The sequence below is a fragment of the Adiantum capillus-veneris genome, chromosome 22, assembly GCF_014529385.1.
Source record: "Adiantum capillus-veneris isolate H3 chromosome 22, ASM1452938v2, whole genome shotgun sequence".
Taxonomy (NCBI): domain Eukaryota; kingdom Viridiplantae; phylum Streptophyta; class Polypodiopsida; order Polypodiales; family Pteridaceae; genus Adiantum; species Adiantum capillus-veneris.
In genome coordinates, this window is record NC_140952.1 from 106,400,196 (window position 1) to 106,414,020 (window position 13,825).

Below are 13,825 nucleotides of genomic sequence, written 5' to 3' on the forward strand. Positions count from 1 at the left end.
CGTTAAAAATTACATCCCTACTCCTTAAGATTTTACCATCTTCAGGATTTCATAGGCGATACCCAAAGTCTCCTTCTCCATAGCCAATGAAGAAACACTTTTTGGACTTTGCATCTAACTTTGATCTTAGGCTTCTATCTATGTGCATGAAAGCCTCACACCCAAACACTTTGAGAAATGCATAATTCACCGGTTTACCTGTCCATGCCTCTTCTGGAACTCCCCCATCCAATGCCGTTGAGGGTGACCGATTGATTAAGTACACAGACGTACTTACAGCTTCCGCCCAAAGCTCAAGCGGTAGCCCTGCATGTAGCCGCATGTTTCGTGCTCGTTCCATGATTGTCCTGTTTATCCTTTCCGAAATCCCATTTTGTTGAGGTGTCCTTAGGGTTGTCCTTTGCCTCCGAATGCCATTGCTAGCACAAAAGCTTTCAAAAGCTTGGCTGCAATATTCGCCTCCATTGTCGGATCTGAGGCATTTAACCTTGGTACCTGTTTCATTCTCCACAAAGGCTTTCCACCTTTGAAATATGGAAAATACATCGGATTTATTCTTCATGACATAAACCCATGTTTTTCTAGTCGTATCGTCTATGAATGTTACATAGTACAATGAGCCACCAAGTGATGGTGTACTTGCAGGACCCCAAACATCAGAATGAACCAACTCAAGTTTTTTATTTTTTCTTTCATTTCCTGATTTTTGAAATTTTACCCTCTTTTGTTTACCATAAACACAATCTTCACAGAACTCTAAGTCCACTTCTTTCAAACCTGGTAGAAGCTTCTTTGTTTGAAGGATTTTCATTCCTTTGGCACTCATATGCCCAAGTCGGTAGTGCCACACCGCACTGTCAACTTCTGTAGTTGCTGCACAAGCTGAAGGTTGCGTGCTAACAGTACACAAGTAAAGTGTACCCACTTTTTCACCCTTGGCAACCACCAAAGATCCCTTTGAGATCTTCCACCGTTTGTTTCTGAATGCAATGTTGTGACCTTCATCGTCCAATTGTCCTGTAGAGATCAAATTTTTGCGAAGAGAAGGAACATGCCTAACATCTTTAAGCTTCCATTCATTTCCGTCAGCAGTTTTGACAGAAACTGTACCTTTGCCGACAATCTCACAAGCTTCATCATCTCCCAAGTATACATACCCAAAATTACCTTTGGTGTAGTTTTGGAAATGTTGCTTGTGTGGTGTCGCATGGAATGAAGCCCCGGAATCTACTATCCAGGAATTAGACACATTGTCTAATGAGAGAATTAGAGCATCTTGCTCTACTTTACCTGCCACATTGGCCTCCGATGTTGGCTTGTTGTCTTGAGACTCTGTCTCCTTCTTCTTCTTGGACCAGCAATCCTTCTTGACGTGGCCCTTCTTGCCGCAGTTCCAACATTCAAGAACTGACTTTGTGCGTGACTTGCTCTTCCTCTTGTTTCCTTAAGCCTTCCTCTTGTTTCCACCGATAGTGCAGCGCTTGATGATTCTCCTGTGCTTCTCCTTCGCATTTCCTTGCTTAGGAGAACACCCACAACATCATCAAACTTAAGAGTATTTGTGCCAGAGATAGAATTACTTACAACCATCACAAGGCTGTCCCAACTATCCGGTAGAGATGATAGTATAAGGAGAGCTCGCACTTCGTCATCGAAATTGATTTTCATTGATCGAAGTTGACTTATGTTTGTGTTAAAGTCATTTAGGTGTTCTGCAACTGAACCATTCTCTGCCATCTTTAGATTGAACAAGCGCTTCATAAGAAATACCTTATTGGATGCCGATGGTTTCTCGTAGAAGTTGTCAAGTGACTTCATCAAGTTCTCCATGGTCTTCATCTCCGAAACATTGAAGGCCACCGTGGACGCCAAGCTTAACCGGATTGTTCCCAGTGCCTTTCGATCAAGGACAATCCATGCTTCATCTGCCATTGTTGCGGGTTTCTTCGCAAGACCGCCTAGTGGCAAATAGAGGTCCTTCTGGTAGAGATAGTCTTCAATCTGCATCTTCCAATGTTGGTAGTTTTTGCGGTTTAACTTCTCAATCTTGAGCTTCCCTTCCTCCGCCATAACTCCCACTCAATTCAAGGAATCCTTTCCTTGAGATAATTTAGCTACGAGCAAACCTTGCTCTGATACCAGTTGTTAGGAAAGAAGACGTAGCTAAATAGATAATTGAGTAGATTACTTAATGGAGAGAGACAGATTTATATACACGAGATTATAGAGTAGAGAGAGAGAGAGAGAGAGAGAGAGAGAGAGAGAGAGAGAGAGAGAGAGAGAGAGAGAGAGAGAGAGAGAGAGTACACACGATATATGTGGTTCACCCAATGTGGGATACGTCCATGGGAAAGAAGCCACTCAATGGCTTTAGTACTTCAAAACAAGAAGTAGTTTACAAAGGGATTATACCCTTAATGGAGCTCCCGCCTTGCTTCACTCTCACCACCTCACACTCACCTTGTTGCATCAACTTCACACTATGAAATGTGTGTAGAAATGGCCTCCTTTTATAGGCCAAAAGGGCTGCCCTCTCTTATGAGAGACAGCCATGTGTAGCCGCCCTTGTGCGAATAAGTCCAAATCGGACCCTCCAATCCGCCCATGTGTGGCCGCCCTTGAGAAGACAAGTCCGCTTTTGAATTCGGCCACTGGCCATTGAATTCGGCCACCGGCCACTGGCCATTGACTTCTGACCACCGGCCATCAGCCATTGACTACCGGCCACCGGCCAACCGACCGGTTGTTTTCCGACCACTTTTCGGCCGCCGTCCGGCCATAATATTCCGGCAAAAAAGAATATTCCGGCAAAAAAAAGCCTTTAAAGTTGCCCCTGATTCTTGTCCGTGAAAATTTTGGTTTCTGGTGAGTGATTTTCCTTCACGCACGATGGCTTCTCCTCATAACGGGGGCCTTACAAATGTGCGCTTTTACCACAGAAAATTACAAGGGTAAATCAGGCTCCATACTTAAAACTCTATATAGATCCCAACCATCATTTCATATTTGAAATTGGGCCACCAGAAGACTGACTAAGGGGTTGCTATATATACTTGAAAGATTTTTGGTAATTCAGGGAAAACCCTTGTGAACAGACTAACCATCCTTGTGTAGATTCTAGAAGGAGATCAACACAAAGCCATACAGGAAGAAGGAGTCCAGGTAAGCTTTAAGTTTGCAACCAAACTTTTATTCTTATGTATTTAAGGTCAGGAGCCTTTGTTAAGTCGGGAGCTAAAAGTGTCAAAAGTCAAATTAGCACCACGTCCACCGAAGAGAGTGTAACTTAGACGAGGCTAGACCCATTAGAACCAATCATTGAAGAGGGTAGTGATACTGACACTTCGTCGGAAAAGTCCTTCTTCATGACGGGGAGTCAACAGCCAGGAGGTTTCAACGGTGAAGGACCAATGCCAGGGGGGAGCACCTCCGTACATCCTTTACACGAAACCCAGTTCACTATAATCTTCTTGGAAGGAACTAACTCGAGGGGAGCCTTAGTTTATTCTAACTATCGAGGACGCAAGTGTATTTGTATTGAAGAAAGACCGGCTTAGAGACTAGAGATAATTCGAGTCTATGATGATGGTGGCAGATTCCAAGACGAAAAGGGAAACCACTATCTGATAGTGAGTAACCTTGAGGATTACAACAGATATGGGGATAACGTGGCAAAAGGGAAAATGGTTTCAGAAACCCAAGAACCGCCTGCTAACATCGATCGACCTGGAGCGCATTTTATGTATGATAAGAAAACAACCAGGGTCCCAACCTATAATGAGAATGTAGGGATTTACAAGCATGAAAGCGAGGGAATAGTCTCTTACTTTCGATGCAAGGAACCCTACCCAAATGAATTAAGCAAAGACAAGGTTCTTTACTTATTTTCTTATGAAACTGCTATGGGGAAGGATATTGTTTTTGTTGACAGATACGGGCGAGAATACAAACATATTCTCCCAGAAGAGGTTGAAAGGGCAACAGTTCCGGGAGCATTGACCTATGGCCCCACGAAGTACCAAGAGCCACCTACACCCCTACCAAGTCGACTAATCCCTTTTCAGAAGAGTATGACGCTACCTCACATTCTACCCGACCACCGACATCCAAATACCAGGACCAACCAGCTACTCAGCCATCATTGCAGGCATGGCTTCGATAGAGTGCTACATTAGAACAAGACCGAACCCGAGAGGGTTATCAAATCGCACGAGGATTAAGGGATCTACAAGAACCACCACTCTATGCACAGTATCAAGGAGAGAGTAAGCCAAAGACTCAGGGGTCAACTGAGCTTAGAAGAACACCCCGAGAACGAGTTCAGAGAGATGAAACATCTCTCATGAGAACTATTAGAAATTATGGATTAAGAGCACCACTGGTAGAGGATCCTGGCCACTACAGAAGACCAGAGGAGGTATATCGGCTAGGACGGGGAGATCCCATGATGAGATTTGTAGACCATCATAGAATTAGACCTTCTCAAGTGCAAAAATGGGTAAACAAGAAATATACGGGAAGCAGGGATCTGAGAGATCATGTAGTAGCCTTGTGCGTGTAATTAGAGCTGAAGAGGTGTTAGAATTTCCTAACCATTTGCAGGATTCGGTTTAACCTTAGAGGATGATGCTGCTACATGGTTTGACTCGGTGGAGCGAAGAGACTTTGAGTCTATGGAGGAAGTGTTTGACGAGTTTATTGAAGAATTCTCACAAAGGGGGATAGCTCATTATACAGTCTTGCAAATCCATAAATTCAAACAGAAAGATGGAGAGTCTGTACGAAAGGCGGCCCTCCGATTAAAAAGATATGTTAAGTTCTGCCCTGTGGAAGAACTGCCAACTCAGTCCAAACTTATGCTTATATTTATCCAAGGACTAAGGAATGCAGATCTTCAAAAGGACTTACATATGAAAAGGAGCACTACGTTGAATGATTTAACCAAGGAAGCTCTATACCTTGTGGACAATTGTGCAGTCTACAAAGAGGGTGAGTTCAAGATCTTGACGATGATTCTTCCTCGCAACAAAGCGGAAGCAAGTCTGCTAAGACAACACTGAAAGGAGAAGTAGCACTAAGCCAAGAGTAGCTTGTAGAGGACGTGCTTAAAAAGATTAACTTGTATTCCAAACCACAAGCTAAACAACCAAAATGGTGTGCGATTGAACAAAAATGGACAAACCATGGGACGGAGGAGTGTTATTATAACAAGGGACATGTGAGAGAACGACCAGATACTCCGCAAGCTCAGGCGGCATCTCCTCAAATCCCATTGATGCCTAGATATCAGACTGGCAATCTACCAAGACCTGGAGGTACAGAAAGACCAGAACCAGTGTTGGGACAACAACCACCCCTACCAGGATTACGACCAGTCGGCATAAGATACACACCCATAGTAACTGAGTCGGATGAGAAGGCTTTGGTACCTATGCATGCATACTACGACGAGCCCAATGGATATGCGGTGAACTCTGTCTAATATCCACCGGACGAACCCTCTACACCAGAACCATGGAGCATGATAGGAAATACAGGACCACCAAATGCTGCACAGGCAGCGGGGGAAGGACGATATAGCGTGGATGAAAGAACACTGTTGTTCATAGCCAACGGAGGCATGAGCGGGCAAAGAATTGCACACCAACAAAGAGGAGCTCTAGGAGCACCTCAACAGCCTAAAGGACCATGCTACAAGTGTGGTGGAGACCATTGGCTGAGGGACTGCCCTCATGACGAAATCATTAGGGTCAACGCATATTGCACAGAGTGTGGAATTACTCACTTGATCCCTGATTGCCCTAAAAACCTGAGCAAAGGAGCAAAAACTACCTTGAATATGCTGGGAGCGCTACCTTCCAGTGGAGGGTCAGAAAATGAAAGCTTGACAAGAGGCCAAGCAAGGGAAAATGACAATCATCCCAAGAGTAACGATGAAAATCAAGAAGAAATCAAGACTGACAAGTCTAGCGTCAGTCGTGATAATCCTTGGAAAGAACGAAGAGCAAAAATGAAAGCTAGACGTGAGCGAAAACAAAAAGATGTAGAAGTTGAGCTAACGATAGCTCGAGAGCAACTTAAACAGCAAAGAGAGTCCGACTCTCTAAAATCAACGGAAGGACCAAGAAGTGCAAGCTCAGGAGGGTCGGTATTGGTAGATAAGATCAATGAACCCTTATATGAAATCTTGCAAGCATATGAAGCAAGATTGAAGAACAGACAGACTCTAGAGCAAAGACGGATGACATATCCATATCCAGAGATAGAAAAACAGAGACTAGAGATGTGCAAACAGCTGATTGAAACTGCACAAGCTTTACTGGAGCCTCCACCTATGGAAGCAGGAGATAGAGTAATCAAACCACCAAACAATAAAACACCTCACAAAACCGAACAAAGGATACCCGACAAGATAGAAAACATTAAATCCTTGCCGGATGTAGAGGATGCAAAAGACGTACCTAATAGCACTGATGAATCACTGAAAGATTTTCCACCATATTCCCCTATTGTGGAAGAAAATTGGCCTGAAGAGCTATGGGAAATGGTGCGAAAAGCTCAAGAAAAATTTGAGACAAAAACAATCGAGTCAGCGCCTTTCTCGGAGCTGAACTTGAATAAGCCTTCATGGGATTTATACGTTAAATCATTTCAAGGGGATAATAGTTCAGTTGCATCCGAAGATAGCAGACCACAATCACTCAAACCTTTGCCATCATATATGGGGGACTATGAGGCAAGGTCAGAAATTCGAAGAGTACCTTCTCAAAGAATAGGCGGGTCAAATCAATCCTGACAGACTTGTTGACCACTCCGGTCAAGTGTACAATCACATTGGCAAAATTGTTAAAAATTAGGCCAAGCATGTGGACGGAAGTGGGCAAATGTCTTGAAAACTTTGGCATAAGGACGCCTCTTAAGTTCTTCGAAACCGAGCTTCATGACACAGAATCGAAGAAAGTCAACACTAGACCAGTGCCACTCAACAAGGTAGGAGAGTATTGTGAAGGTGAAGACGGCAACACAACCCTACTAGTTGAGTATAATGGCATAGAGACTAAGGCAATACTTGATAGTGGAGCTGGCATTGCCATTGCGACCAAAATGCTATGGGAAAAATGGGAAAAACCAGCAATACGAACAACTAGAATGAAATTGCAACTGGCGGATGGGCACATAGAAAGGCCTATAGGATTGCTTGAGGCAATTGTGGTATCTTCCTGTGGCATAGAGTACGAACATACCTTTGCCATAGTAGATTTCGGCAAGAAGAACAACTATGAAATTATCCTTGGTAGGCCGTTCATGAGGCAACTCAAAATGGTGCAGGACTGGGGGTATGATTATTTGTATCTAAGACATGCTGAAACTACTACACGCGTAAACATGAAAAATCATAGCTACCATGATGTCACGAGAACCCCTGTGGAAGAATTTGACTCAGCCACCATTAGTGGATCAGAAATCCCAGCGTGGCTTTGTAAGAAAAAGAAGATATGGATGTGCGGGGCATCTCAATGTAGTGAATTTGACAACAATGAAAGGACACTGGAGAGGGTCTTCGAAGACGATGCCTATATATGAGAACCTTTTCTTGAAGAGAAGCTCGAACCCCTAGAATGGTCTCAAATTTTGGCTACATTGGATGTATGCGTCAATGAAGTCACTCCCACCAAATTTTGTGATGAGAATGGCTACAATATCATACCATACTACATGTTGAGAAAAATTGTGGAGGAGGACGAGAACGATGGAGATACTGAGAATATGAGGATCCATAAAACAGAAAAAAAACTTGAGATTAAGATAGGGGGCTATGTGGACATCCCCACTACAGAAATCAAGCAGCAAGGAGAAGAATTTTATGATTCTTCTGATCAAAGTGAAAACAAGGATAACGTGGATGACGAGAAGTCGGAAAATACGGAGGGAGACAACAATCAAGATCAAGACAATGACGTCTTCTACAATTTCCCAAACCAAAGTGAGAGACGCCAAAAAAGATACAAGAGTAAACAACACCATATCAGTCCACCAACCAGGTTGAGACCCATGCCGGAGTTTAAGGGTAAGACACATTTCCTTATGAACATTCATGCTGTTGATTGTGCTAAGGATAAAGTGTCAGGAAGATTTCTTAAGGTTGTTGACTCAGGATTTAAATCTAGACTGTTGAAACCTAAGAAAACCAGCAAACCAAAAAAAAGAGTTGCAACAGAAAAACTGAATGTCTGTGGTAGCCCAATTATGATGAAAATTGAAAGGAAAATGAGATACAATGAGTTGAAACAAAAAATTAAAAATGTATGGACAACTGAAATGGAAAGTAGCGATGGAACGAACGAGAGTGATGGGAGTAAAAAGATAGATGTACCTCCTCACTATTGTAAGGACACCATTAAAGAAAGAAGATTGGTGGTTCAGCAACCAATGAGGGAGCCTAAATCAAACGAGTCCTACGATGGGCTAGAGAACTCCAAGAAAATAGACTTAGTAGAGCCAGGAGAAAATCCGCGACCTGCTTACATTGCCACAGATCTAAGTTGAGAAGAAGAGGACTTACTGATCAAAACACTTAAGGAATTTCGAGATGTATTTGCACGGTCGTACAAAGATTTGAAGGGAGTGGATCCTAAAATTTGTGAACATTCAATCCCTCTGAAGTCTGACGCAAAGCTAATCAAACAACGTCCATACACGTATAATGAGACATTCGCCAAAAGGATAAAAGAGGAGATAGACAAACTTATGGAGGCTAAATTTATTTATGAGATAGAGCACACGGACTGGGTGTCCCCGATAGTGGTGGTACCCAAGAAAAACGGAAAATTATGAGTGTGTGTAAATCTCAAGAAGATAAACGCAGCCACGATAAGGGACAACTACCCTCTTCCTATCACTGAACACGTCTTGGAACTAATGGCAGGCAAGCAAGACTATAGCTTTATGGACGGATTCTCTGGTTATAACCAGTTGGGGGTCAAACTAGAAGATCAATACAAAACAGCATTTGCAACAGAATGGGGCATATATGCGTTTAGGGTAATGCCATTTGGCTTGACCAATGCTCCAGCCACATTTCAGAGATTAATGACACACGCTTTTAAAGAATACTTGCAAAAATTCTTGGATATTTACATGGACGACTTGTGTGTCTATTCTCTATTGAGAGAAGACCATATAGATCATCTGAGAAAGGTATTCGAAAAATGCAGAACGTATAGGATTTGCCTCAAACCAGAAAAATGTGTATTCATGGTACGACAAGGTAAAATCTTAGGCCACATAGTGTCGGTGTGCGCTCCTTGTCGCACTGTCGAAGCAAGGGACTTGCCGATACACCGTATGCGAGCCACAAACGGCTCCAAGCACACAACAAGCCTAAACTAGCAAGCTCAAGAAAACAAAGGGTGTGTCACTCACCGCTCTACGCTCGCCTTCGTGGTGGATTCCTCGCCGCGATGAAGAAGAAGCTGCAGTCGTGCCGCGCTCAACCGCTTCGCCGCCGTCGTGCCTTCGTAATGCTCGATCGCACACACACTCTCCCTCTCTCTCTCTCTCTCTCTCACACACACACACACAAGGAGGTGAAGAAGAAGAAGATGGAGATGGAGCAAGAGCACTCTTCAATTGCACAAATGAGAGAATGAGTAAAAATTAGGTTTAGTTGGCTTTTATAGGAGCTCACCCCATTCACACTTGGGCGCCCATGCTTAACCAACTAATCCCTTGAATGTCCAAGTTAAAGTGCGCCTCTCATCGGCGATCACTCTACCTTTCCCTATTGGTCCGACAAGCCCGATACCTGACTCCACCAAATACATAATACGCGTCCATCGTAGGTGATGGGGTGTCCGTGAGCCGTGAGGGTTAACATGCCCCCCTTCCTGATGTAGATTCCGTCCTCGGAAGCTATTGAGTTGAAGCTGGGTCGTCGAGGTGGAAGAGCATTTGAGATGAATGTCCTTAGCCTTCTTCAGTCACTGCAAAATCAAACAACATTGGCACAGTAATTGGATTCTCTTAAAAAGCATATGCAGTTTTAGATAGACATAAACAGATGTAAAGGCAAAAAATTAAACAAGTCTGGGGTCACTAATTTGACGGTCGAAAAGCACTAGAGATCAAGTATTAATACCATGGGTAAGCTTCTTAATTTTCTGTGGTCAATTAAGTTGTTTAATCGCGAGAGCCAAGTATTCATGTTCAAGGGCTGACTAGAGGCTATACCTAGAAAACCTTGTAGTTAAGCTACCATAAAAGGAATTTCTCATGAAATCATCGCCTGACTGATTACTTTTTCTTTGACCCCCCAAGGTCTTTTCACAGTGATTCAATTATGATGTGTGTGCTTATTTTGTATGCCTTGGGTTTTTTGCTTTTCAAGGAAAAGCGCCCACACTGGGAACCTCTAGGGCTCTAGTACCATAGGCAATACATGTGAGTGAAGTACCAAATCAAGCTGAGATTTCTCTTCCAGCTTAAAATTTTACATTGTGGCACTTTGATTTTTTGCTTGTTCATTTTCAACATTTTAATTTTGTAACTTTGGGGGGTCATATAACATTGTTACACTCCCCAGGCTCATCACATTAGTAAACTCCCTTTATAATACTTAAGCTAAAGGTCAATAGGTTCAAGCCCACTAGAAAGCCCTAGTACATTTCATACAATGCTGCCTAAATCGGATTAAGAACCTAAGTAACCATTTCTTATTAGGAAGGCATTCCCCATGGTATTAAGAGAAGATTTCTAATACCTAGCTTGGTCAAACTAGCTTAGTCGGACTGCTTGATTTTTACCCCTAAACAAGTGATTATGACAAAACATTACATTGAATTAAATGTTTGATACTAAGCAAATGCACTGAATATTATGCTACCAATCACAATCAAAGCAGACAAACATGGATGCAAAAAGATAAGGGCAATGCTAATGGACAAGAAACACCTGTTTGTGTTGATGGTCGCGCTTGATTTGAAGGTTCCATGAACGTCCAAATCCTATCAATAGCAACACACTCCTGTACACACTAGGAAACAAAAGGAATACCTCCAGGAGGCACATTAGTGGGAAAAGAGAACTTCGCTAATCTCTCAACTCTAAAACAGTCATGACATAGGTTTCTGTTTCACTGTACCAAATGTGACATGTGTAGGTCTGAGTCAATGTTTTGACTTTAATGTGCATACTCGTTTGCTAATTTCTCTTGCTCTTTTTTTTTTTTTTTGTGAGTATAAAGCTTTATATGTACATTCCCTAAGATCGGAGATTGAGAGGTCAGGGAAAAAGGTTGAGAGGGAAACAAGTGAATAATGACTGTCAGCAAACACTCCCCCCTTCCTTGGGTAGATAATACCATTTGAAATGAGCTTGTCACCCTTTGAAACCAATTGTTCCAGTTGGTAATAGGTGAGAATTTTTGCCAGTAGTTTTCTATTACCCTAGGTGCCTTGTCAAGTTGCAACAGTGGTAAGGTACTCTCCCAGGATCGAACTTGAAGTGGTTCATCAGGTGATTCTTGAACACTGGGAGGTGTGGATTCTTTTGTAGCTTCATTGAGGTCCATTACTATAGATGGAGGCGGTGTAGAAGCTTTTACCTCTATGGATGTATTACATGATGAGCTAGAATCTTCATGGGACTCCCCCCTTCCTGAGCTCGGTGGAACAAATCGTTCTTTCTTTGGTACCCAAACTAGCTCGGGAGCGGGTGTGTAGCATTCTGTGATTTTTTTCTTTCCACGATCATTGATTCGTTTTGGAGCTACGGGATTGGGCTCACTTGGGTCAGGTGATAGGTAAGAGTACAATCTACGTTTTGGCACCCAGATTTGATCATTTCCTTGATAGTAGCCTTGGGCTTCCAATAGTCGTTTAGGAATCCAACGCAGCGTTTCTTTACATTTCTTGGAGTGAGTGGTACGGTTCTTACTAGGTTTCCGTTTTTTTGCATCAACCATGCTCACTACAGAGGTTTTAGGGACCCACTTGTACGTTTTCTCTGTTATATTAGGATGGTTCTTGTGTGTCTCAAGCTTTCTTTCAACTACATTAGTTGAAGCTCTAGAGAGTTGGGCTATGGGGACGTATGGTTCAACCTCCTGGACATGCAATGTCTTGGGTTTTATTTCCTTGGGCAATATCTCAGGGACTATGGCTTGAGTGGTAGGGCTAAGAGTTGGTTTTTGCGTTGTAACACCCCCAGTCCCCCAATCAATAGTGCATTTGGTGGCTATCATCCACGTGCGGCCTAGGTTTATATTACCCTCCATAGTTCCAGTAGGCATGACCAAAAAGTCTTGAGCTACCACCCCATTGTCATAACTGACAGAAGTGTGCCAGATTCCAAAAACCGTAGTTTTTTTCTTGTTGACACCCTTGACTTGGATAATACTCTCAGATAGAGGTGGCTTCCCTAACTGACACCACACCCCATAGGATAGCAGATTGTATTTAGCACCCGTGTCCAATAAGGCGTTATATAGCACTTTTCCATAGGCACTATTTAACTCAATGGGGTATCGTAGAGGTGTGTCAGAGTCCAACCCATCCTCTTCGTGTGCTTCATTTGCATCAGGTTCCGAGCGAGTAGCTCTACCTAATGTTTCCATGAAACGGCTAAACATACTAGTACTAAGCTGTGGAGCTTCGGGAGGTGCATGGCCTTCTCTCTCAGTGTTTTGGGTAGGGTATGCTTCCATGATTTTTGAGTCGGAGGAGGAATCACTAGCGGCTATTTTAGGGTCTTGGGTGGTGCTACCTTGTGTCCCCGCTGAGGGTCTAGAGCTTATCGTGGATGGGTAATGGGTGTCCGTATGAACAGAGGCACCCTCAATATGCTCGTGTTCTAGCACCCGCCCAGAGCGTAAGTGCATGTGCTTTTGATACCCTAAGGTGTCAAAAAGCTACTCTAGGAGGCCTTGTGACTAGTTTTTAGCGTGTTTTTTGTTTGTTTTTTTGCTAGATTTTTTAGAGCGTGTCGTGGAATGGGCCGTGTGATAGCTCGAAACGAGCGTATCGGTCAGAGGGTCGTGCCGTGCTTTAGAGCCCTCTGTTTGGTCACTCTATGCCCTCGGAATCCCTAAAACTGTCAATTTCCAGTAGGGAACTAGGCCCAAACTAGAAAGTCTAAGGGTGCAAGTGGGAAGAGAAAGGAGGAGAGTGGAGGACTTGTCCCACATGCTCTCATTCTCTCTTGAGGGAGTAGGGTATATATATAAGAGTGAGTCTAGTATATATCATAAGACTGAGGCCTGGGGCCTGGGCCTGGGCTTGGGCTTGGGCTTGGGAAAATGATCCCGATCCCGATCTATCTTTTATACAAACCAACCCGTCCGTTTTAAGAGTCACGTTTTTTATTTTCAAAAAATATCGCCGCCCACTCGCTCGCGTTTTAATTTTCGAATTTTTTTTTCAAATTATTATTATTATTATTATTATTTTTTGGGGAGAAAAAAAAAACTTTTTTTTTTTTTTTTGTGCAGAAATACAGAATTGAAAACGCAGGTATGCAAAAAATGCAGAATTGCAGAAAATTGCAGGAAAAAACGCAAAAATTGCAAAAATTGCAGGAAATTGCAGAAAAAAAATGCAGAAATTGCAGAAAATGCAGAAATTGCAGGAACAAACGCAGAAATTGCAGAAAATGCAGAAAAAACGTAGAAATTGCAGAAAATTGACAGAAATGCAGAAAATTACAGAAATTGAAAACGCCGAACTTGAAAATGCAGAAATTGCAGAAATTGAAAAAACGCAGACAATAGCAGAAATTGAAACTTGACAGCAATTGCAGAAAACGCAAAAAAAAGAAACCTTCCACACAC